The following is a 25545-nucleotide window of genomic DNA, read 5'->3' as shown; positions in this document are numbered from 1 at the left end:
TACCTCATTTTGCAAATGAGAAAACTGACACTTAAAAAGGTTACAATGCCTTATGCAGTGTCACAAGAAATTCTGTCCCAGAGTTCTGCCCAATGTCATAAGCAGTTCAATATCCAACTCTGCTGTTAGGAAGCAGCCGAGCAAGGATTCTTGGTAGTTCTAGAATCTACTCTCATGACCATTAATGTACATTCAGGCCTTGAAAGTCTGTTGATTCCATCTCCCAAATAGCTCAGGTTGACCCTGGCTCAGGCAGTCATCACCTCCCCTCTGGGGCAGGCTCTCAACTAGCATTGCCTTCTCTGATGCATTTGCTCTTCTATAGCCAGAATGATTTTTCTGAAGTGCCTCTGTGAGCACATCACTCCCTTGTTACCTCTTAGCAGATTTTCCAATCCCTGGCCTCTCTAGGCAGGCAGTTAAGCTTCCTGGATCTCCTCTGGGAATGGCTGATGCTGTCCCAGTCATCCTGAGAGCCTCTCCACACTTCAGACTACAGGCCTTGGCCCATGTGCTTCACTTGCTTAGATTACTCTTCTCTTACTCCCCCCGTGTCACCCTTTTCACCTGGCTGACTCTTACTCATTCGAGATGTCTCTGCTCAGAGGTCACTTTTTTTAATTTACACTTTTAAAAATTATTCATTTAGGCTGTGCATGGGTTTTCTCTAGATGCACAAGCAGATGCTATTCTTCATTATGGTGCAAGGGCTTCTCATTGTGGTAGCCTCTCTTGTTGCAGAGCAATCTTTCCAGACCAGGGATCGAACCTGGGTCCCATGCATTGGTGGGCAGATTCTTATCCATTGTATTATCAGGGAAGTCCCAAGAGGTCATATTTTTCTAATTGCTTTCCTTTGCCGTCTAAGTAGAGTTGATGCTCCTCCAGTAAACAACCACAGTTCACTGTACTTTGGTTATTTTAAACCTCTCCACTACACTAAGAGGAAGGGCCTATTTGGGTCACTATCACATCCTCAAAGCCTAGCATGGTCCATTATAAAAGCCATACCTGATCCATTATTGTCCCTTGAAAAAGACTAAGAATTAATGAATATTGGTGCCACTACTAAGTAGCTATTTGAATGATTACTTTCATTCATTGAGCTTCCATTTTGAAATCTGTAAAATGGGGGCAAAAAATACAGGCAAAGCACATATTGTTGACCTCTTTTTTCTGCCTCAAGTCCTAAGAAAAGGGAAAAGTTAAAGTGTTAGTCACTCAGTTGTGTCCGACTTTTTTGCTACCCTATGGACTGTAGTCCACCAGGCTCCATGGAATTTTCCAGGTAAGAATACTGGAGTGGGTTGCCATTTCCTTCTCCAGATCTCCAGGGGATCTTCCCAATCCAGGGATTGAACCTGGGTCTCTTGCATTGAAGACAGATTCTTTACTGCCTAAGCTACCAGGAAAGTCCTAAGAAATGACTCCTCAAATTAAATTGAATTATATTAAATTGGAGAAATAATCAAGAAGCTTAAATGACATAATATATATGAAAGTTTCTAGTACTTCTGGAAGCAGTACATAAAATTGTTAAAAATAATTAACTCTAGGAAGGAGAATCACAGACTGGGGGCCAAGGAGAGAGAGCCTAATTTCAGTATCCTCTTCAGAACCCTTGGACACGTACTATTCAAAATAACAAGTAAATTTAAAAGGGGAAATGTTCCTGGCACACATTAGGCATTCAGCAAAGGGGAGTTTCCCTCACAGGTGGCAAGACCAATACCACTGGTTCACACCAACACCAGGCCTGGAACACAAGACTACAAGTCTTTGCAGTGTCTCCATTAGGCAGGCTGCTGCTGCTGCTGCTGCTGTTTAAGCACTAAGTCATGTCTGACTCTTTGTGACCCCACTGACTGTAGCAGGATAGTTTTAGACAAAATGGCGGCCCAACGAGTAACACCCTCAGCTGACTCCTGTTTCCTGTGCTTATCATGGGTGTATCTGTATCAGAAGGTGATTTGCTGGGCTGTCTGTCACATAATTGTGTATATGTGTACTGTCGAAGGGACAAGTTTGCCTTTGATCTTGTTATTTATCAACAAGAATAAACACATTTCTTCTCAGCACATCTGGAATGTGCCCTACATTCAAGATGCACACTGCACAAATAATACAAGTGTCTTACAAACATTGTCTGTTGTCTGTTTGGGTGTGGGCATGACAGGCTGGATCAAAGCTGGACTTTTGAGAAAAATTATAAAAACTTTGCTTTTAACTGTGCTTCAATTTTTAATAACTTTGTGATCTTAGGTAAGTTACTCAACCTCTCAGAGACTTTTTTCATGCAAAATGGCTATAATAATACCACGGATTAAATGAGACTATGTTTATAAAGCATCCAGAAAATAGTAGGCACTAAGTAATATAAATGATTATGATTCTTTTTAAAATTTTTATTTATTATTATTTTAAATTTTATTTGGCTGCATTGGGTCTTAGTTGCGACATGTGGGATCTATTCCCTGACTGGGGATTGAACCTGGGCCCCCTGCATTGGAAGTGCAGAGTTTTAGCCACTGGACCACCAGGGAAGTCCCTATTGTGATTCTTTGATCTTAAAAATCAGCTTTGGTCAACTTCGCTTTGGCAAACTGGAAAAAAAAATGGTGTTAGATACATTTTGATTGACAAATAAAATAACAAGCCAGGTTAGTCTTCCTTTAACTAAGGAGGCCAAAAATCAGTTTCAGAAACGTAAGCTTTGACTATTGCTTATCAGGCAGGCCATGGCATTTCTGAGATTGCAAGGGCTCTGCTGATTCTGTTTTGTCATGAAACTGGTCACATGTCACCCAGTCCACCACTCAAGGCAGTGCCAGAATTGCCTCCCAGGAAGGCAGCTCTGCTAGGAGGGTATCAGTTGTAGGAATCCTCACTCCAGCACATGACATTTTCCGTGGACATGTATCCTCACTCATCCTGTTGCTCATCTTGTTACTCCCCCTGACTCCACCCCACCCTAAGTGGTCTCACCCCAGACCTCACTCTAGAGAAAGAAGGCAGAATAGTCTTCCACCAAAATAAATAAGGCTTCCCAGGTGGCACTAGAGGTAAAGAACTCATCTGCCAATGCAGGAGATGCAACAGATGCAGGTTTGATCCCTGGGTCAGGAAGATGCCCTGAAGAAGGAAATGGCAACCCACTCCAGTATTCTTGCCTGGAGAATCCCAAGCACAGGGTTGCAAAGAGTTGGACACAACTGAAGTGACTTGGCACAAAACAGATATTGAATGGAAAAGTTTTCTCACTATAGAGGTTTCAATCACTCAGAGATTTCTGTCTTTGAGTTGCCAGGGTGTGAGCTGAAATGAGTGGATTTAGGTTTGGAAGCCTCTGGTCTTATGAAGGAGTCTGTCACAAAGCGGGAGCCTGGATTTCAGAGCCCAGCTGGGGCACACATGTTGTTTGCATCTATAACCACATGAAAGGTGATGAACAACTCAAGCGAGTTTTGCCAACAAATAGAAACATTTACCACGCAGCAGTTATAACAGCCAAAATATTAAGAAAAAGTTAGAAATTAATGAGTACATTCACAAGACTATTCTAGATTAGTTGATCTCATCAGAATTCTTTGACTTGGAATTCTGGCCCAGGAAATCTGGATTTTTAGAACACATCATTACATTAAGAATATCTTTTTTAAAACAATGCTGATGAAAGATTGAACAAATGCATTCCCCCTCATTAAAACAGATATAAAGGGATTTTTAAAAATTAAAAAGAGGAGGAAATCACTATAGCAACAAAATGTTAGAGGCTGAAAGATGAGAGAATTGGTTTCTGAGTCAGCAAATTGAGAAAGCTAAATCCTAAACTAGTAGAGAAGAAAACCAAGAAGCAATTCAATTCCCAGGATTGGCCCACCCCAAAGTCTCTTTCCCAAATGCAACTTAGTCAACTGCCTCTCTTCAAAACAGCAGAAGACTTGAGGTTTTCCCCTGCAGAGAATAAGGGTCTCTAAGCCAGAATTTAGGGCAGTCGGCATAATTAAGATTGGAATATACTATACTGAAAGCACAGACATTGGAAAAAAAGTTTGTATAATGAAGTGTAATAATTCCCCAGTTCATATTCAACTCTCAGAACACTGGCAGCAAAGTATAGCTAAGCTGCTTAAGCAAGAAAGTAGATGTTTCCTCCCTGAAAAACTTAGATCAAGAAAAAGGACCTAAGGGCAATGACATTTTCCCTTACATAAATGGCCCCTGCAGAACCCTCTAGAGTAAAGGCTGAATTTGACAAGATTATCCATGATACAATTTCCCATTAACTTTACAGTATGAGTGAAGGGTAAGGATTATCAGATATCTGAAGAAAGCAAGCCTCTACCAAAGAATATGGAGTCACAACACAGAAAGTGAAAAAAATCACCTAGAAAGGAAACAGACTTCAGAGAAATAAGAGCTCCTCTTACCTAAAAGCTATTATTAGCATTTTTAGAGAAATAATCACCATGGTGTGATCACTCACCTACAGCCAGACATCCTGGAATGTGAAGTCAAGTGGGCCTTAGAAAGCATCACTATGAACAAAGCTAGTAGAGGTGATGGAATTCCAGTTGAGCTATTCCAAATCCTGAAAGATGATGCTGTGAAAGTGCTGCACTCAACGTGCCAGCAAATTTGGAAAACTCAGCAGTGGCCACAGGACTGGAAAAGGTCAGTTTTCATTCCAATCCCAAAGAAAGCCAATGCCAAAGAATGCTCAAACTACCACACAATTGCACTCATCTCACACGCTAGTAAAGTAATGCTCAAAATTCTCCAAGCCAGGCTTCAGCAATATGTGAACCATGAACTTCCTGATGTTCAAGCTGGTTTTAGAAAAGGCAGAGGAACCAGAGATCAAATTGCCAACATCCACTGGATCATGGAAAAAGCAAGAGAGTTCCAGAAAAACATCTATTTCTGCTTTATTGATTATGCCAAAGCCTTTGACTGTATGGATCACAATAAACTGTGGAAAATTCTGAAAGAGATGGGAATACCAGACCACCTGACCTGCTTCTTGGGAAACCTATATGCAGGTCAGGAAGCAACAGTTAGAACTGGGCATGGAACAACAGACAGGTTCCAAACAGGGAAAGGAGTACGTCAAGGCTGTATATTGTCACCCTGCTTATTTAACTTACATGCAGAGTACATCATGAGAAACCCTGGGCTGGAAGAAGCACAAGCTGGAATCAAGATTGCCATGAGAAATATCAATAACCTCAGATATGCAGATGACACCACCCTTATGGCAGAAAGTGAAGAGGAACTAAAGAGCTTCTTGATGAAAGTGAAAGAGGAGAGTGAAAAAGTTGGCTCAACATTCAGAAAACGAAGATCATGGCATCCGGTCCCACCATTTCATGGCAAATAGATGGGGAAACAGTGGAAACAGTGTCAGACTTTATTTTTCTGGACTCCAAAATCACTGCAGATGGTGATTGTAGCCATGAAATTAAAAGACGCTTACTCCTTGGAAGGAAAGTTATGACCAACCTAGATAGCATATTCAAAAGCAGAGACGTTACTTTGCCAACGAAGTTCCATCTAGTCAAGGCTATGGTTTTTCCAGTGGTCATGTATGGATGTGAGAGTTGGACTGTGAAGAAAGCTGAGCACCAAAGAATTGATGCTTTTGAACTGTGGTGTTGGAGAAGAGTCTTGAGAGTCCCTTGGACTGCAAGGAGATCCAACCAGTCCATTCTAAAGGAAATCAGTCCTGGGTGTTCATTGGAAGGACTGATGCTAAAGCTGAAACTCCAGTACTTTGGCCACCTCATGCGAAGAGTTGACTCATTGGAAAAGACTCTGATGCTGGGAGCAATTGGGGTCAGGAGGAGAAGGGGACGACAGAGGATGAGATGGCTGGATGGCATCACTGACTCGATGGACATGAGTTTGGGTAAACTCTGGGAGTTGGTGATGGACAGGGAGGCCTGGTGTGCGGTGATTCATGGGGTCACAAAGAGTCGGACATGACTGAGCGACTGAACTGAACTGAACTTAGAGAAATAAAAAGAATTATATAGATATGATGCTTAAAAAGAAAGAAAAGAATCTTATGAGAACAAAAAAGAACTCCTGGTGGTCCATGGTTAAGAATCCGCCTTCCAATGAAGGGGACATTGGTTTGATCCCTGGTCAAGGAGCTAGGATCCCACATGCATGGAGCAACTAAGCCTGTCACCACAACTAGACAAAGCCAGAGCATGGCAATGAAACTCTGTGCAGCTAAAAAAAAAGGGGGGGGGGGCGGAGAACTGGAAATGTAAAATATGATCACAGAGTTTAAAAATTAACAAGACAGAAGGTCTAAGGTGATAAAGTTGAAGAACTCCAAGCCAAAAGACAAAGTAAAGGATAATAGGAAAGAAAACAGAAGACAATCAGAGGATCTTTTGGAAGGTCCAGTATTCTAATGAGTAGGCATTCCAGAGAGAAGAGAATTAGGATTGGGGAGGAACTCACAATACATCAATAATTCACAAAGTTTTCCAAAACCAAGGAACACAAGCTGCCAGATTGATAGGGTCCAACAAATACCTGGTATAAAGGATGAAGAGACCAGCACCAAAACACATCACTGAGAAATTGAAGAATCCTAGAAACAGGAGATGGAGAAGGCAATGGCAACCCACTCCAGTACTCTTGCCTGGAAAATCCCACAGACGGAGAAGCCCGGTAGGCTGCTGTCCATGGGGTCGCTAAGAGTCAGACACGACTAAACGACTTCACTTTCACTTTTAACTTTCATGCATTGGAGAAGGAAATGGCAACCCACTCCAGTGTTCTTGCCTGAAGAATCCCAAGGAAGGCTGAGCCTGGTGGGCTGCCATCTATGGGGCTGCACAGACTCAGACACGACTGAAGCAACTTACCAGCAGCAGCAGAAGAAACAGGAGAAAATCCAACCAGGTTTTACAAGGAAAAAGCGTATTATACAAGGTATCATACAAAAAAAAACAGGAGTCCAAAGATTGGAAGACAGTATGAGATGGTAATTATTAATCCTCACAAGAGATGGCATACCATTTCGGTTTCTACAAATTAAAGTGAAACAGTAAAAACTCTAGGGAAATGCTTGCAGAAGAAATCCTAATTCCAAAACATACGTCTGTAGTACAGGGAAATGGAAGCAAGCACTTAATGTTTTTTTTTTGTTTTTAAGATTTATTTCTTTAGATTTTTTTACTGTCCTGGATCTTTGTTGGTTCCCACGGGCTTTCTCTAGTTGCAGTGAGTGGAGGCTACTCTTTGTAGTGGTGCGTGGGCTTCTCATTGCAATGGCTTCTCTTTCCGTGAAGCACAGGCTCTAGGTGCCCGGGCTTTAGTAGTTGTGGCACACGGGCTTAGTTGCTCTGAGGCATGTGGTATCTTCCTGAACCAGGGATGAAACCAGTGTCTTTTGCATTGCAAGGCAGAGTCTTCATGACTGGATCACCAGGGAAGCCCAAGTGCTCAATGTTTTAGAGTTGAATTGAGAAATAGATTATAGCAGGGATTTCTTCTTAATCCTTGGATTTCAACAAAGCTACAATCATAATGGCTAACCCAGGCCACACACCTCATTGAACACTTCCAATACACATTAGCTTGTGTCTTCTTCATGACAATCCAAATAGGCAGAAATTACTAAGAGAATGTTAAGTAAGTAATTTACAAGGTCCCATAAAGTTGGTAGAAAGGAGAATCCAAACTCTAAAACCCATTCTTTTAACTGCATACCATGCAGCCTTGGTACATAATGTTCATATTTAAATATTTCCATCACAGTTCATATTTAAATATTTCAATCACTGACTTCTTAGAGACAGCAAAAATATGTACACGAGAACTCTATTTTATATCCTTATATTGTGAGAGAGGATGAGGAAAGAGGGAGCTTAAAGTTATTAAAATAAAATACCAGTTCATGATTTTTCAGAAAAGAATACCTTGGTTAGCTGGCAGGATTTCTAGGAAAACTTTGAAGAAAAGGAGAGCCTCAAAGACAAGGATCCAAAGAGAGTAGCGATATTTTCGTTTTAGCTGGCCTACCACTCAGTGACTCAGTGACACCAATGCCCAAACCAACAAGAGAGTTTTGTACGAGGCTTTTATAAGTCCGCCTGGAAGCCATTTTTATGTACACAAGCCCCCCCATCCTGAATTTTCCATATTAATGTGTTTCCATTGTTCTCAGTTGGGCTACAGTAACTTTAGCCCTTTTCCAGATGTTTCCTGACATCAGCATCCAAGATGTGCTGGCCAGCTGTCTTTAAAATTGCGGGAATTCTGTGTTGTGTGCATTAGTTATGCAAATGGAAAAGCAAGGACAAGGAGCCAATGTAGAGGATAAAAAAGAACCAGGGGAGGGATTGGATCAGGGCTTTACTGGCATGTGTGAGTAGGTAGAAAGCCAAACCAGCAAGCTGGCTTTGATCAAAACCCCCAGCAGCATTCCCCTCCTTGGCCCATGCAGAAGGGTCAGTGTCCTCAGTTCCCAGGTCAGCCCAGGGTTTTTGGAACCTTCCTCACTGTTTTGGTGACTTAACAGGAACACACTAAATACCCACAGATCTATCCACCCTCTAAATGGTTTCTTCTTTGTTCTACTTTGTCAACAGAAAAATAGCTGCCTAGACCAGAGAACAAAGTGTGCTGCTGCTGCTGCTAAGTCGCTTCAGTCGTGTCCGACTCTGTGCGACCCCATAGACGGCAGCCCAGCAGGCTCCCCCGTCCCTGGGATTCTCCAGGCAAGAACACTGGAGTGGGTTGCCATTTCCTTCTCCAATGCATGAAAGTGAAAAGTGAAAGTGAAGTCGCTCAGTCGTGTCTGACTATTAGCAACCCCATGGACTGCAGCCTACCAGGCTCCTCCGTCCATGGGATTTTCCAGGCAAGAGTACTGGAGTGGGGTGCCATTGCCTTCTCCCAGAACAAAGTGTAGTCCTCAGTCAATTAATTTTTTTAAAAAGGAGGTGGTGGTGGGTGGGCAAGCAAATGAGTTTAGAAAAACCAGGTTAAACAAAGTTAAGCAATTCCCTTTCCCAAAGTACTCTTGGGATCTCTGAAATGTTCATGCACACCTTGAACATTGAAGGAAATTGTATCTCAAAAGACTAGAACTCACCTGAGGAAATCTGGACAAGAGGCTTCTCAGCCCCAGTCACCCTCTGAAACCTCAAATTCAAATTCGCCATCAATGGAACAACTTTCCATATTCCTAACCCTCACACATCCATTCCTGAACCCATTGCCTTTTCCACCTGCTCAGCCTCCCCTTCCTGGTATATGGCAGTGCCATCACCATCCTCCTAAATGAGAATGATAGCAGTCATCTTCTGCATTCCCTTTGTCCTCCTCTCCACCTTCTCCTGTCTAATCTAACTTTGTAGTAAAGGACTACTGCTTTGTCTTCCTAGAATCTCCATCGTACAGATCCAACCTCAGACCTGCACCCCTAGCTACAGATTGGGCATTTCTATTTGGGCCACTAAAGAACACTTACCTGGGCTTGTCAAAGCCTGCGTTCATGTGTTCCTAACCAACAGGCATCCTTTCCCAACCCTCTGTCACCCTCAGTGGTACAGAATCAGAATTACTATGTTCTCAAAAAGGCTGGTGGACATTTTCTTTTTTTTTCATTAAAATTATTTATTTATTTGGCTGTACTGGGTCTTAGTTGCCGCACTCAAACCCGTAGTTGTAGCAAGTGGGATCTAGTTCCTTGACTTGAATCCCGGGTCCCTTGCATTGGGAATTCAGAGTCTTAGCCACTGGACCTACAAGGAAGTCTCTGTCTGTTTTGTTTTCAATTGTTGTAAAATATACGTAGCATAACATTTGCCCTCTTATTCAGTTTTAAGTGAGTCCATTCACATTGTTGTACAACCAATCTCCAAAACTCTTTTTCCTGTTGCAAAGCTGAAATTCTGTAGTCATTATACAGCTCTCCATTTCACTCTCCCCCCAGCCCCTTCTGCTTTCTACAATCACCATTCTACTTTCTAAGAATTTGATGACTCTAAGTACCTTGCATAAGTAGGATCATACAATATCTTTTTGTGACTAGCTTATTTCACTTTAGCATACTGTTTTTAAGGTTCATCTATGTTATAGCATGTGTCAGACCCCACTGTATGCATATACATTTTATTTATTCATCTATCAATGGACACTTGGGTTGCTTCCACCTTTTGGCTATTATGAATAATGCTATCAGTAACATGGGTGTACAAATATCCTTTTGGGACTTTGCTTTCAATTCTTGTGGATATATACTCAGAAGTAGAATTTCTGGATTATAGGGTAAATTTATTTTTAATAGATTTTAGCCTAGGGTAGATTACTTAACATATGTGCTTTGGTCTCCTCATCTGTAAATTAGGTTTAATTATAGACTTATAGGGTCATTGTGAAGATTCAGTGAATTAATATCCACAAAACACTTGTAAAATATTACCATTATCTCCTTTTAACACAGGAAGAAATTGAGGCATTAAGAAGTTAAGTAACTTGCCCAAGTTCACATACCTAGAAAAGAGCAGAGCCAGTATATAAATCTAGGTTCATAGACAAAGTCTGTCTTCTTTATCATCGTGCCAGAGTAATTTCACTTCCCAGCTTTGATGAAGTCCAGTCAAGTTGATTATGTTTTTTTTTTTTTTTAAGTTGATTATGTTTTGATTCAATTACATGGACACAGTTTGGGAGGGAGATGGGGGAGGGGAAAGGGAAGAAGTTTTACATACTTGGGGGGTACCAAACAGAATCTTGATATAATAGTCAAAAGTACATGAAATCAGTAGTAAAACTGAAATAATCCTTTTACTATTATTAGCACAATGTCAGAAAAGATAGAAACCAAATAGATTCATTTCTGTGCTATTTTTGAATTGCCAAGTGTCAGCAGCTTCTAGAGTGTATGTTGGTGAGTTGAAATGAGGCTACAAGAGTATATGTGTGTTTCCGGGAAGTAGGGGTGGGCATTATTGAATCCTGACTCTCATCACCTCATCAGCCATTTGACATTCACTAGGAAGTTTTTTTTCTTTCCCTTTTCTTAGGGGCTTATGTGAAGACTACTTTTACAGGAAATAAGTGCCCAAGATGGAGAAGGATGTGTAACATCTTTAATCAGTAACATTTTAAAACTAAATCACACCTTTAAGCTTAGTACTTATATTTCTTTATGTCAGTATTTCCAACAACCATAGAAATAGCTAACAAGTTTACCAGCAATCCTGCTTATCGCCTGAAGAACTTACACAAAAAAGATAAGTGACCTATTCAGAGAGTTTAGGATTTACACTCTGGGCTGTCAGGAAGATGAGCTCATGGATAAATTTGGTGGTGTGGTCATCCTGAATGAAAGTTGTTTGGCTCAGCCAGATGCTTCACCGAGTACCACAAAAGTCTATGCAGTCACACCCAAGAGAGCTACAAAACATGTGAGTGTGTGTTGTGAGAGAGGGATACTAGAACTCGTTATCCTATTTTAGAGACAAATCTACCTCTGCTCTAAGTCACACCCAGCCTAACCACTAGTTTCCATCCTTTGCAGACATCTCCCCTCAACCTTCATCCCTGGGCTTCCATCCAGTCACCCTCCTGACCCTGCTTTTTGCCCACGGCCGACCATGGGCCAACTCTCGTAGTCCTTGTGGTTTTCACCACACCTTCCCTCTCAGCAGCATCAGTTGATTGGGCTCTTTTTTTTTTAATATTTCTTTTTATTTATTTGGCTGTGGTGGGCCTTAGTTGCAGCCTGTGGCATCTTTAGTTGCGGCATGTGGGATCTAGTTCCCCGACTAGGGATGGAACCTGGAACCTCTGCATTGGGAGCACAGAGTCTTAACCATTAGACCACCAGGGAAGTCCCCTAGTCTCTCTTTTTTGAAACACTTTCTTCTCTTGCTTCTGTGACACCACATTTTGTACTTACCCCTCCAGCTCTCAGTCTTCAACAGATTCTCTCCCTAGCTATCTGACCTGTTATAGACGTAGGGCCCCACAGCCCACAGGAATTTCTCCAGTACCGAGTTCACAGCCCTGCAGCACCGCTTGCTGTTCACATGCCAGGCATGTCCTCACCTCTGGGAGCTGGCACCGCCTCTGCCTGGAACACTCTTCCCCTGGGAATCCATAGTGCTAACTTCCTCACTTCTTTGAAATCTTAAGGTTCACCATCTCAGGAAGGCCTTCCTGCCCTCCCTATTTAAAACCATAAGCCAGTTCCACCCACTCACAATCCTAATTCTCCTCTTTCTTCTCTCTCAGAAGAAACCTTTATTTAGTAACCTTCTAGGATGGGAAATAGATGGGGAAACAGTGGCTGACTTTATTTTTGGGGGCTCCAAAATCACTGCAGATGGTGATTGCAGCCATGAAATTAAAAGACGCTTACTCCTTGGAAGGAAAGTTATGACCAACCTAAATAGCACATTCAAAAGCAGAGACATTACTTTGCCAACGAAGGTCCATCTAGTCAAGGCTATGGTTTTTCCAGTGGTCATGTATGGATGTGAGAGTTGGACTGTGGAAGAAAGCTGAGCACCAAAGAATTGATGCTTTTGAACTGTGGTGTTGGAGAAGACTCTTGAGAGTCCCTTGGACTGCAAGGAGATCCAACCAGTCCATCCTAAAAGAGATCAGTCCTGGGTGTTCACTGGAAGGACTGATGCTAAAGCTGAAACTCCAGTACTTTGGCCACCTCATTCGAAGAGTTGACTCATTGGAAAAGACTCTGATGCTGGGAGGGATTGGGGGCAAGAGGAGAAGGGGACGACAGAGGATGAGATGGCTGGATGGCATCACCGACTCTATGGACATGAGTTTGAGTGAACTCCGGGAGTTGGTGATGGACAGGGAGGCCTGGCGTGCTGCAATTCATGGGGTCGCAAAGAGTCGGACAGGACTGAGCGACTGAACTGAACTGAATTGAGGATACTATACAACTGACTACTCTTGCATCAGTATAGAATATATCCACCGCACTTCCCTGGTGGCTCAGAAGGTAAAGAGTCTGCGGGCAGTGTGGAGGGCCCCGGTTAGATCTCCAGATTGGGAAGATCCCCTAGAGAAGGGAATGCCTACTCACTCCAGCATTCTCGCCTGGAGACCCCCACAGACAGAGGAGCCTGGCGGGCTATAGTCCACGGGGTCTCAAAGAGTCAGACACTACTGAGCGACTAACGAATACATTATAGGCACTCAACATGTATTTTTAAAATAAATGATTCAATCTCCATGCCAACAACTGTCACATTATATCTCCAGCTCTACTCCCTCTTCTGAGCTTCAAAACCATATGTTGAACTGACTGCTTGGCATTTGCATTTGGGTATTTGAAAGGAATCTCAACATTAGTATGACCAAAAATGAACTCTGGATGAAATGCTATTTCAGCAATGGCAATACTGTACTCCAAGTTGCAGAGGCCAGAATCTTGGGAATCACGGTTGATTCTGTTGCAATGAAAAGGAAAAAAGAGGAATACGTTTTTATTTTCTCTTTTCTGAGGACCATGAGCAGACCTGAACGTTCCTAGTTTTTTACTTTAACTGCCCCTAATTCTGCATGTCTGTAACTAAATTTGCTTTTCTGTCCCCTAAGTCTGCAGGAGCTACATTTACACCCATTATCCTTCAACTCTATGCTAAATACATCTTGTAACACACAGGTAAGTATGTTACCCTTAAAACATTTTCTTCTCCTTATAGTTCTTTTTTATGTATCAGAAAGGAGGCCTCAGAATGGTCAGACTCAGTTACTGGGCTACTGATGCTAGCTTATGACTGTTTTTGAGGCAATGCAAGATGAAAAAGACAAGATCCTAACACCTTTGTTCCTCATCACTGACTGCTGACTGTAAGCTCCCATCAAGCCCCTAGACTCCTCATGGACAGGGGGCACAGTTCTTGAGGCATGAGCCTACTGTGTTCCCCTCTCTGCCAGCTGAGAATTAAAGCCACTTTTTTATTACCTCCAAACTCTGTCTCCATATTTTTTATTTGACTTTAGCTGGCTGAGAAAGCCAAGATTTTGGCCAGCAACAATTTCTCCCCTTTCCTGCTGCTTTGTATCCAGTCCGTCAGCAAGTCACATCCATTCTTCTTCTACACCATATTCTCAAAGGTCTACTGCTCACCTTCTCCACCGCTGAGACATGGCTGATGAGGCCTGAGCCATGTGAAGATCTGAGAGAGGAGCTTCTAGGGCATCAGGTATTAGCAAATGTGTAGGCTTTGCATTGAAAATGAACTTAGTCTGAAAGGACAGAACAGGAAGGATTGAAGGGGAGAGTGCTAGGAGATGAGGTCAGAGAGGGGTAGGGGGAGGGACATCTTGTGAAAATCCTTCTAGACTGTGATTAGGTTTTGAATTTTATACTGGAGTTTTTTGAGGAGATCTCCTTAATGCTTGAAAGAATTGCTCTGGATCGCTGATGGTAATGACTAGAGGTGGGGACATGAGTAAGGGCCTCATGTCAGTCCTCTGGGCTAAAGATGATACTGGCTAGACTTTTTTCCTAGCTGTGGCTTTCTTCATGTTCTTGATTTACTATTTTCCCAATATTCTCTTGTTCCTGAATTCTTTTGAATTCACAAACATTTCTGTGTTGTGATATGATTCCACTTCTCTACTATTCAACGGGTTTTTAGTTGCTGACAAAAGCTTCTCAGGGACTTCCCTGGTGGTCCAGTGGCTAAGACTCTACACTCCCAATGCAGGGTGCCCAGGTTCAATCCCTGGCCAAGGAACTAGACCCAACTGCAACTAAAATCTAGCTGCAACTAAAAAATCCCACATACCACAACTAAGACCTGTATAACCAAAGAAATAAATAAAAATCTTGTATCGAGAGGAAAAGCAAGTGTGACCTACATAAGTAGGACTATGTAAGTTGAAAGTGTTAGTTGCTCAGTCGTGTCCAGTTCTTTGCGACTCCATTGACTGTAGCCCACCAGGCTCCTCTGTCCATGGAATTCTTCAGGCAATAATATTGGACTGGGTTGCCATTCCCTTATCCAGGGGATCTTCCCAGCTCAGGGATCGAACCTGTGTCTCCTGCATTGGCAGGCAGATTCTTTACCATCTGAGCCACCAGGGAAGCAAGAATTGTGTAACCCACCTTCATATTCTTGAGCCTTATGAGCAAAAGTTTTTAGTCTACTTTCTAATTAGTCTACTTAGATCAATGCTGCTGCTGCTGCTAAGTCGCTTCAGTCGTGTCCAACTCTGTGTGACTCCATAGACGGCAGCCCATCAGGGTCTGCCGTCCTTGGGATTCTCCAGGCAAGAACACTGGAGTGGGTTGCCATTTTCTTCTCCAGTGCATAAAAGGGAAAAGGGAAAAGTGAAAATGAAGTCGCTCAGTCATGTCCGACTCCTAGCAACCCCATGGACTGAGCCTACCAGGCTCCTCCGTCCAGGGGATTTGCCAGGCAAGAGTACTGGAGTGGGTTGCCATTGCCTTCTCCGACCTAGATCAATACCAAAAGCTAATTCCTATGGGGCAGCCACAGCCCTTGATTTCCTGACTGTTCTCACTACTCTAAACCACAACTGAAATGGCCAAATAATTTATTGATAGATATTGCCCAATTTACTACTATAGAGGTTGGGCAGTATTTGGAAACTCAGATGGTAAAGAATCTGCCCACCATGTGGGAGACACAGTTTCAATTCCTGGGTTGAGAAGATCCCCTGGAGAAGGGAATGTCAACCTACTCCAGTATTCTTGCCTGGAGAATTCCATGGACAGAGGAGCTTGGGGGGTTACAGTCCATGGGGTGACAAAGAGTTGGACACTGAGTAACTAACACACACATGCACACACACTCCAGGACAATACAAATGCTAACTCACTTAATGTTCAAAAGAATTCTAAGAGGTATGTATTATTATGATATTATTTGCTGAGGTAGAAACTGAGACTCAGTCAAGTCACAGTCTTTGCTCAAAGTCATGCTATAAATAGGTGGGGGAGGGAGATGTCTGATGCCCAAGGCTACATGTTTCCCTCCACCCACACTGCTTCCCAAACAAGCCTTCAGATTTGACATTTCCTGCTGATGAGAGTGACTACCCTGGTGAGCAGAGTATGTGGGTGGAGAGGAAAAATAATACTGGGAAATAGGAAGGAGGTCTGAAATTTATAACTTGGGTCGGATTGGATTTGGGGCAATTGAAGTTCAGAATATATTTTGCCAGGTACTCAGTTGTTGTTCTGTGTCTGACTCTTTTCCTATGCACAGCAGCACACCAGGTTTCCCTGTTTTCCACTATCTCCTGGAGTTTGCTCAAACTCCTGTCCATTGAGTCATTGATCCTGTTAGGTATATAGAATAGGGAAAAGGAGTCCAAAATGGCGGTGGCTAAAAGACAAGGAAGGTCCGAGGACCAGAGTGAAGACTTCAGGCAGAACAAACAGAACAAACAGCACTCCTGGCTAAGCCCAATTTGCATAGGGCAGGCCCAGGTGGAGGAAAAAACATATAAAAGGAGGAGCCAAAGCGCTTTCTTTCAGACTCTCTCTCCCGCGTGCGTGCGCTCTTTTCTTTCTCTCTCTCTCTCTCTCTCTCTCACTTTCCTGCTATCTTCTAAATAAAATAGAGCTGTAACACTGATTTGCCTAAGAGCTGTAGCACGGTTTGTCCAAGACCCTAGAGCTGTGACGCACCGAGGGCTTTAATGTCCGTCGCTCCAAATCTTTGTTGTGATGAGACAAAGAATCGAGGAACATACACTCGCGTGAATCTATGGTGCTGTGACTCGGGTTTAACCTGGCTGAAACAACCTCTACGTGGAAGAGGCCAAGCACAACAGGAGCCCAACTCAGTGAAGCTCCCGCGCTAGAAGCGGAAGGCGAAGAAACCCAGTGCAGGGGAAGGCCCATCGTGCTGGAAACCGGGACAGCGAAAAACGAACTCAGCAGAAAGCTCACGCGGCCCAGTCTCAGATTCCAGAAGACCTCCGGTTAAGTTAAGAGATCCTCGCTCCTATGGCTGGAGGGACCTTTACAATCTCTAGTTTCTTGTTTCCTCAAACCTCCCGCTAACAGGCGGGCAGCAGGGGCACAATTGAGGGACTCTGGAGAGGCTATTCCTCAGCAAGTCCCAAAGGCGCGATCTGCTGAGCCCCAGTAGCTGTTACACAAGCCGGTGGGGGTTCTTCTGTCCTTTCTCTTCTCTGTGCCAAAGATCAGACCAATGAAACTGTGAGCACCGGTCAGATATTTAGCAAATCTTCCAGTGGGCTATGAAGGGGATTCCTTGGCATGTTTTTCCCACTGCTTTTTCCTCCTGTCCTTCAGCCCTCTCCCAGGACTCAAGCCCAGCCAAAACTAATGAAACTCAGGCTCTGATGTCTCATTCCAAAAATTCATTGAGATAAGAGGTAGATTTGTTAGGATCCAGAGAGAAGCCACCCTTCAGGGTGTGAACCATTGCTAAGGGCAAGGCCATGGAATTAGGCCTGGCTAGGTTTTGTGAGGGGATGGAATTCATATGCGAATGAGTGAGAGGAACAACCCAACCATTGGGGAACCACACACTTCTCCCTCTTCTGACCTTGTGCCTTGGAGCTGTCTTGCCACCTCTGGGTGTGTCTGTTGGCTTATAGACTGGGGATTAAGGTTTACTTGAATTTGACTTGTCATCTTGGACCCAAGTGATTTTAATTGGTTTATGTCATTCTTTCAAAGTTTGTGCTCTGCCCCCTTCCCTCCTGTTTCATGCTCTTTTCCTGAGCCCCATCCAGACCCACAAGACTACCTCTACAATCTTCTGGAGAGACAACCAGAAAATAGCTGGCCTTGGGAGGGAAATACTCTATAATATCCAACCCCCTAATCCTACCCAATACTGATCACACTGGAGATCTTGGGGACGCCCAAACTCCAGTCCGGGGGGTCCCAGGAGGTCATCACGCCTTGACCTGCCTAGGGATCGGTCTTCAAAAGGTTGTCACGCCTCAACCTGTTCGGGGATCCTTTAGTCCCAGGGGTCCCAGGAGGTCGTCACGCCTCGACCTGCCCAGGGACCCAATCCTCGGGAGGCCGTCACGCCTCGACCTGCCCGGGGATTCGATCTCTAGGAGGCTGTCACGCCTCAGCCTGCCTGGGGATCTGCACCCTGACCCGGAGATGCCTGGCTCTCAGGTTGCAACCGTTCTGGGTAGGATAAGCTTCAGAAAGACTCACCCCTAAGGAAGTCCACCCATGGAAACATAAAGAAGCCTATTACTTGTGGGACTGTGCCCAGTCTCAGCAATAACTCAGGAGCTCAATAAGAACCCCATTGCCTTTCTGGAGAGGCTAAAAGAGGCACTCCAAAAGTTTACCAACCTGGACTTAGACTCTTACGAGGGATGGGTGATTTTAAAGGACAAATTCCTGTCCCAATGTGCATCAGATATCAGAATTAAGTTACAGCAGCTACAACAGCAGGACCCTGCTGCCTCTTTAGATGAGATGGTCCAGACAGCCACCAATACCTTTTATAACAGGGAACAGGAGAAGGAGGCCAAGGCCCAGGAGAAGGAGAGAAAGAAAGAGACAAGGCATGCCCAGATGCTGGCCGCCCTCCAGAGAAGCCCTATGGCAAACCCCAAGTCCTTGAGGGACAAGGCACAAGACAGATGCCTGATCTGTAGACAGGTGGGGCATTGGGCCAAAGAGTGTCCAAACCATGACAAGTCTAGAACGGCTTGCCACAAATGCCATCAACTGGGACATTGGGCGGCACTCTGCCCTTGGGACCCAAGAGTCTCAAGGTCAAGCGCCAAGCCTACCCTCATGATGGTTCAAGAGGACTGAAGCGGCACGCTCCAGCCAGCCCGCCTGTCACAGATAACCATCACGGGGCTGGAGCCAAGGGTGCAACTGGATGTGGCAGGTAGGTCCGAGAATTTCTTGGTTGACACAGGAGCTACCTACTCTGTCTTGATCTCCTACTCCGGAGCCTTCTCCTCCCAAACCTGTACCATTTTGGGTGCTACAGGAAAAGCAACTACTAAAAGATTCACCCGAGCACTTCTTTGTTGCTGGGATGGACAAATATTTTCCCACCAGTTTCTGGTGGTCCCTGAGTGTCCTACCCCCTTATTGGGGAAGAGATATACTCACTAAACTGGGGACTACCCTTGTGATGGGAAGTTTTTCAGCCCCTAGAGCTCTACAGCTCCTGGTTACTACTGAAGAACCCATTACACCTTCAATAGAGAGGGACCAAAAACTATGGGAAGACAAAATTAACCCCCAGGTGTGGGACCAGGGGATTCCTGGGCGAGCCCACCAAACTGAACCCGTCATCATTGTCCTCCGAGATCCCACTCAGTTTCCTAACCAGAAACAATATCCTCTCAAAAGAGAGGCTCGGGAGGGACCACAGCCTTTAATAAATAAATTCCTTGCTTGTGGGCTATTGGTCCCCACCAGTTCGCCATGTAACACCCCAATCCTCTCAGTAAAGAAAAAAGACGGAGCCTGGTGAATGGTTCAAGATCTCCGGATTATAAATGAAGCTGTAGTCCCCCTCCATCCCACAGTACCCAATCCCTATGTAATCTTGGGAGAAATCCCACCCAGTGCCAAATGGTTTACAGTCTTGGATCTCAAAGATGCATTTTTTTGCATACCACTGGCTAAAGAATCCCAATACCTTTTTGCCTTTGAGTTGGAGGCCCCAGGAGAAAAACACCAACAGATGACTTGGACAGTATTACCTCAGGGGTTCAGAGACAGCCCCCACCTGTTTGGACAGGCCCATAGCCAGGATCTCCTAGATCTGGACCTGGGACCTAATGGGAAAATATTACAATATGTAGATGACCTACTAATCTGTTCTCCAGATGAGAAAAGTGCCCAACAACATGCAATTCAGGTTCTAAACTTCTTGGCAGAAAGGGGATATAAAGTCTCCGGTGCTAAGGCACAGATGGTCGAGACAAAGGTCACTTACCTGGGAGTTCAGATTACACACGGGTCCAGGAGGCTATCCTCTGATCGGGTACCAGGAATCCTCCAGTTGCCCTCCCCCACGACTCGAAAACAATTGCGAGCTTTCCTGGGGCTAACTGGTTATTGTAGAATCTGGATACCCAACTATGGTCTAATTGCCCAGCCTTTATATGAAAGCTTAAAGGGACGAGATGATTCAATCCTACTGATGTGGGGAACTCCTCAAAAGGAGGCAGAGGCTACACTAAAACAGGCCTTAACTCAGGCACCTGCCTTGAGGTTGCCGGACCCAGAAAAAGCATTCCAACTTTATGTCCATGAAAGAGGGAATAGCCTTGGGAGTGTTTACTCAAAGGTGGGGATCTGAGCCCCAGCCTACTTATCCAAGAGTCTCGATCTAACTTCCCAAGATTGGCCCCCCTGCCTTTGAAATCTTGCGGCTATTGCAATCATGATAGAAGATGCTTTAAAACTCTCCTTTGGGGGCAAACTAACTATTTTTACCAGCCACCAAGTAAAACAACTCCTAAATGGGAGAGGCCATTTATGGATGTCTGATCAAAGAATCCTCAGATATCAAATAATGCTGATGGAAAATCCAGGCCTCACTATATCCCCTTGTGAGGTTCTTAACCCAGCCACCCTCCTACCTACCCCCGAGGGCTCTCTCCCGTTTCACTCTTGTCTAGAAACCTTGGAACACTGGACAAAACCCCGAGAGGGATTGTCAGAAGATCCTCTGACCAATCCTGAGGAAATCTGGTACACTGATGGAAGCAGCTTTGTCTTGGATGGAAAAAGAAGAGCCGGGTATGCAGTAGTCTCCAATTTTGAGACCATAGAGGCTAAGCCTCTGCCACCAGGTACTTCAGCCCAATTAGCTGAGCTCATAGCCCTGACTCGAGCTTTAGAGCTGGGAAAAGGAAAAAGAATAGCCATTTACACTGACTCCAAGTATGCCTTTCTGGTGCTACATGCACATGCGGCTGTTTGGAAAGAAAGGGGCCACTTGACCACCCAAGGGTCCCCAATCAAATATGGTGATCAGATTCTTCGACTCTTGGAGGCAGTCCATCTGCCTACTGAGGTTTCAGTCTCCCACTGTAAAGGACACCAAAAAGGGAACACAGAAGTGGCACGAGGGAACCAAGCAGCTGATCAGGCAGCTAGGAGAGCAGCATTACAGAACCATGACCTAATAGGGATTGCCACCTTAGTTCCACAGACTAATTTGCCAGAAACTCCTTCATATACTGAAGGTGAGACTCTTAAAGCTAAGAGCGAGGGCTTTCAAGAAGATCGTATGGGGTGGTTCCAAAAGGAGGGACTCCTTTTTCTGCCTGGAAACCTCCAATGGAAGTTGGTTAACTCCTTACATGCCACTACTCATTTAGGAGAAAAGGCCCTCCAAAGATTACTAGAAAGGTCCTTCAGAGGAACAGGCCTCCAAACAACTATAAGACAGGTGGTCTTCTCTTGTCCCACTTGCCAATTAAACAAACCCCTAGGAGCTCGAAGACCCCAGCTAGCCCAGCCCATCCAACGACGTGGGGCCTACGGAGGAGAGGACTGGCAGATGGACTTCACCCAGATGCCAGTTTCTCAAGGGTATAAATACGTATTAGTTATGATAGATACATTCACAGGATGGATTGAAGGCTTTCCCACCCGGACTGAGAAGGCTGAGGAGGTGGTAAAAAAACTGCTCCATGAAATCATTCCAAGATTTGGTCTGCCCAGGTCATTACAAAGTGACAATGGAACATCATTTACTTCTAAGGTCACCCAAGGAGTCTCGAAAGCATTGGGCATTACCTATTACCTCCATTGTGCCTGGAGGCCTCAATCTTCAGGAAAAGTAGAAAGAGCCAATCAATTCTTAAAATCATAAAAAAGATAACCCAGGAGACCTCCCTGGGATGGAAGGAGGCTTTACCAATAGCTCTCCTCCACACCCGCATTGCCCCTAAGGAACACGTTGGTCTTAGTCCTTATGAGATGCTATGTGGGAAGACCTTTTGTTTATGTCAGTGACCTCTTCCTAGATCCAGAGGTTCAGACCCTCCAGTCTTATACCATGGCCATTGGGCAATTCCAACAGGATATACGTTTGTGGGGTATGAACCAGGACCCAAAAGATTCTAAAGAGTCAGCACTATATGCTCCAGGGACTCAAGTCCTAATTAAAGTCTGGAAAGATGGGTCCCCAAAGGCTCAACTCCAGCCCACATGGAAGGGCCTCTACCCTGTAATACTTTCTACCCCCACAGCAGTCAAGGTACCAGGACATGACTCCTGGATTCACTGCTCACGAGTCAAGCCATGGAAGAAAACAGAAGAGGACACTTGATACACCTGTGAGCCCCTGGGAGATCTCAGATACCTATTCAGGACTACAAATGAGTGTCATTCTAATGAACACCCCCAAAATCTGGTTTCTGGGGATAAAATTTCTCAGGATAACTCTAAAGAGCCAACACAGCTTGACAGAGACTGTACTCCAAAACAGACAGGAGATAGATCTTCTGATCCCCGAACAAGGAGGGACTTGAGCCATCGTGGCCATGTGAATTTAAAATTGACTAATGTCCCTACTAGTCCTTGTTATGCTATATTGATGATGCTTATGATTATTCCATGTACTGTCAATTGTCTAACCTGTTTTGTCTCTGCCCAGGTCAACCAGGTACAACATGCAGTGCCAGTTCAACAAAGATATAAAACTACAGCCGACCACGGAAAATATCACACACCCTTGGACACTGCTATAAGGACTCTGAGGCTTGAGACTAGCAAGAGGGGGAGGCCCAATACCCCTCACCGTCCCAGTTCAGCAGGAAGTAGCCAGAAAGACCTCGACGCCCCTATTCCCAAAGAATTGGGCCTCCCATCTCTTGAGGGGGGAATGTTAGGTAGGTAGAATAGGGAAAAGGGGTCAAAAATCGTGGTGACTAAAAGACAAGGAAGGTCAAAGGGAGGTCCAAGGACCAGAGTGAAGACTGCAGGCAGAACAAACAGCACTCCTGGCTAAGCCCAATTTGCATAGGGCAGGCCCAGGTGGAGGAAAAAAACATATAAGAGGAGGAGCCAAAGCGCTCTCTCATAGACTCTCTCTCCCGCGTGTGCGCGCTCTTTTCTTTCTCTCTCTCTTTCTCCCACTCTCCTGCTATCTTCTAAATAAAATAGAGCTGTAACACTGATTTGCCTAAGAGCTGTAGCACGGTTTGTCCAAGACCTGAGGGCTCCAAATCTTTGTTGTGATGAGACAAAGAACCGAGGAACATACACTCGCGTGACAATCCCATCCAACCATCTCCCTCTGCCACCCCCTTCTCTTCTTGCTTTTCAATCTTTCCCACCATCAGGGTCTTTTCCAGTGAGTTTGCTCTCCACATCACATGGCCAGAGTATTGGAGCTTCAGCTTCAGCATCAGTCCTTCCAGTGAATATAAGGGTTGATTTCCTTTAGGATTGACTGATTGATTGGAGGGACTCTCAAGAGTCTTCTCTAGCACCACAATTCAAAAGCATCAATTCTTCCATGCTCAGTATTAATATATATATAATATATTAGTATATAATTTTATATTAGTACTCATTACTAATATAAAAATATATTTCAAGTTTTCTTTAATATTTGACTTAAAAAAAAACTTTTAACCCATAAACTATTAGAAAGTCAAGACTACTAATGCCAATTCTAAAAAATGAAACAAAAACCAAGTTCTCTTCTGTAGTGATATGCATCTTGAATTTTAAAATCTTATCAATTTATTTAACTTCCCAGAGGCAGTTGTCCCTCCCATAAAGTGGAAATAACAGCAGCACCTCTGGGATGGATCTCACAGGGGAGTTGGGACATGGATGATAAGTACCACTAGGAACACATGAAGTGCTCTACAAGTATTAACTTCTTTCCACATTACATATACTAATCACATTGTATTTCAGTGATAGCACGGGAATTGTATTCTTTTTTTTTTATTAGAATAGGTCAAAAGTAGTTCATTGGCAACAAGCAAAATGTTTCCGTTCACCAGTTTCTAAGGTTAGAGTAACATGGCTGATCCAGACTCTACTGCTTCTACCCTTAATCCATAGACATCATTGGTCTATGAAAATCAATGAGGGAATGTAGGCAAAGGGGAAAGCTATAGAAACCTTCACTAAATCCTTAAAGAAGCAAGGGTGGGGATCTGGTAAGTAGTTGACTTTGTTTTCCTCTTACCCTGAATGGATTTTTGAGCAGAAGAAGAGATTGCATGGAATTAAAAAATTGTTTTCGGAAAAGTCCTGGTGTTGAGGCATCTATCTGAATCCAGTGGGGAGGACTGAAAATGTTGCTTAGAAGGCTTTTGTAAGAAAGGTAGGCATAGTTCTTGTGCAGAGTGGGCTAGCTGATTAAGGGAGATCCAGAAATCCAGAGTCCTGTTACTGCCTCGTGTGGTTATAAAATCACAAGGGAGAACTTTGAAGTTCACAAGGGAAGTGCTTTGTTGAGAGGTGGGGAAGATAATGGGAAAAGTCGAACAAGTGTTTAGAAAGATAAAGGTTTATAAAAAACTTGTAGATATCCTTTGCTATAGGAAGGGTTTCCCTGGTGGTTTAGATGTTAAAAGAATCTGCCGGCAGTGCAGGACCTGGGTTTGATCCCTGAGTCGGGAAGATCCCCTGGAGAAGGAAATGGCAACCCACTCCAGGATCCTTGCCTGGAGAACTCCATGGACAGAGGAGCCTGGCGGGCTACAGTCCATTGGGTTACAAAGTCCATTGGGAGACAACTGAGTGAGTAACACCACACTACTACTAATCACATGCTGTGTGTGTGTGCACAGCCACACCGACTCTTGGCGACCCCATGGACTGTAGCCCGCCAGGCTCCTCTGTCCATGGAATTCTCCAGGCAAGAATCCTGGAGTGGGTTGCCATTTCCTTTTCCAGGGGGCTCTTCCTGACCAAGGGATCAAACCCATGTCTTTTGTCTCCTGCCCTGGCAGGCAGATTCAATAACAATAGCAAAAATTGGTGGGGACCCCCAAGGGAACTACAATGTATTTATAATGTTTCATCATGTTTTATTTTGATGGGAATGAGCAGGGGAGCCTCACCAACATTGTCTTTCTAGGAATATTGGTCCCAAGTTTGCTTACAAAGAAAACATTGGCAATAAACAACACGGTCCTACTGTATAGCATAGGATACAGCATATTCAGCATAGCATGTATTCAATATCCTGTGATAAACCACAATGGAAAAGAATATGAAAAAGAAAGTATATGTGTATATAAATATATTGTAAATCATTAAATCATTTACAATGTGTAAACATTGTAAATCAACTATGCCTCAATAAAATAAAATTTAAAAATAAATGAACTTAAAAATGTTACCCTAGCAATTATTATGGGCCATTTATTGATTACTTGTTAGGCAAATGGCCTGGTCTTCTTTACTGCCTCCTAGAGATGGGGGAGCCTGGTGGGCTGCCGTCTATGGGGTCGCACAGAGTCGGACATAAATGAAGCATCTTAGCAGTAGCAGTAGCAGAGGTTAAGACTACTTTGCGATTATATGGGGTTTCTGTCCTTTTGAAA

This window comes from Bos taurus, chromosome 1, assembly GCF_002263795.3.
Source record: "Bos taurus isolate L1 Dominette 01449 registration number 42190680 breed Hereford chromosome 1, ARS-UCD2.0, whole genome shotgun sequence".
NCBI classification, from domain to species: Eukaryota; Metazoa; Chordata; class Mammalia; order Artiodactyla; family Bovidae; genus Bos; species Bos taurus.
The sequence above is the reverse complement of the archived record's forward strand: the minus strand, read 5'-3'. Positions refer to the sequence as shown.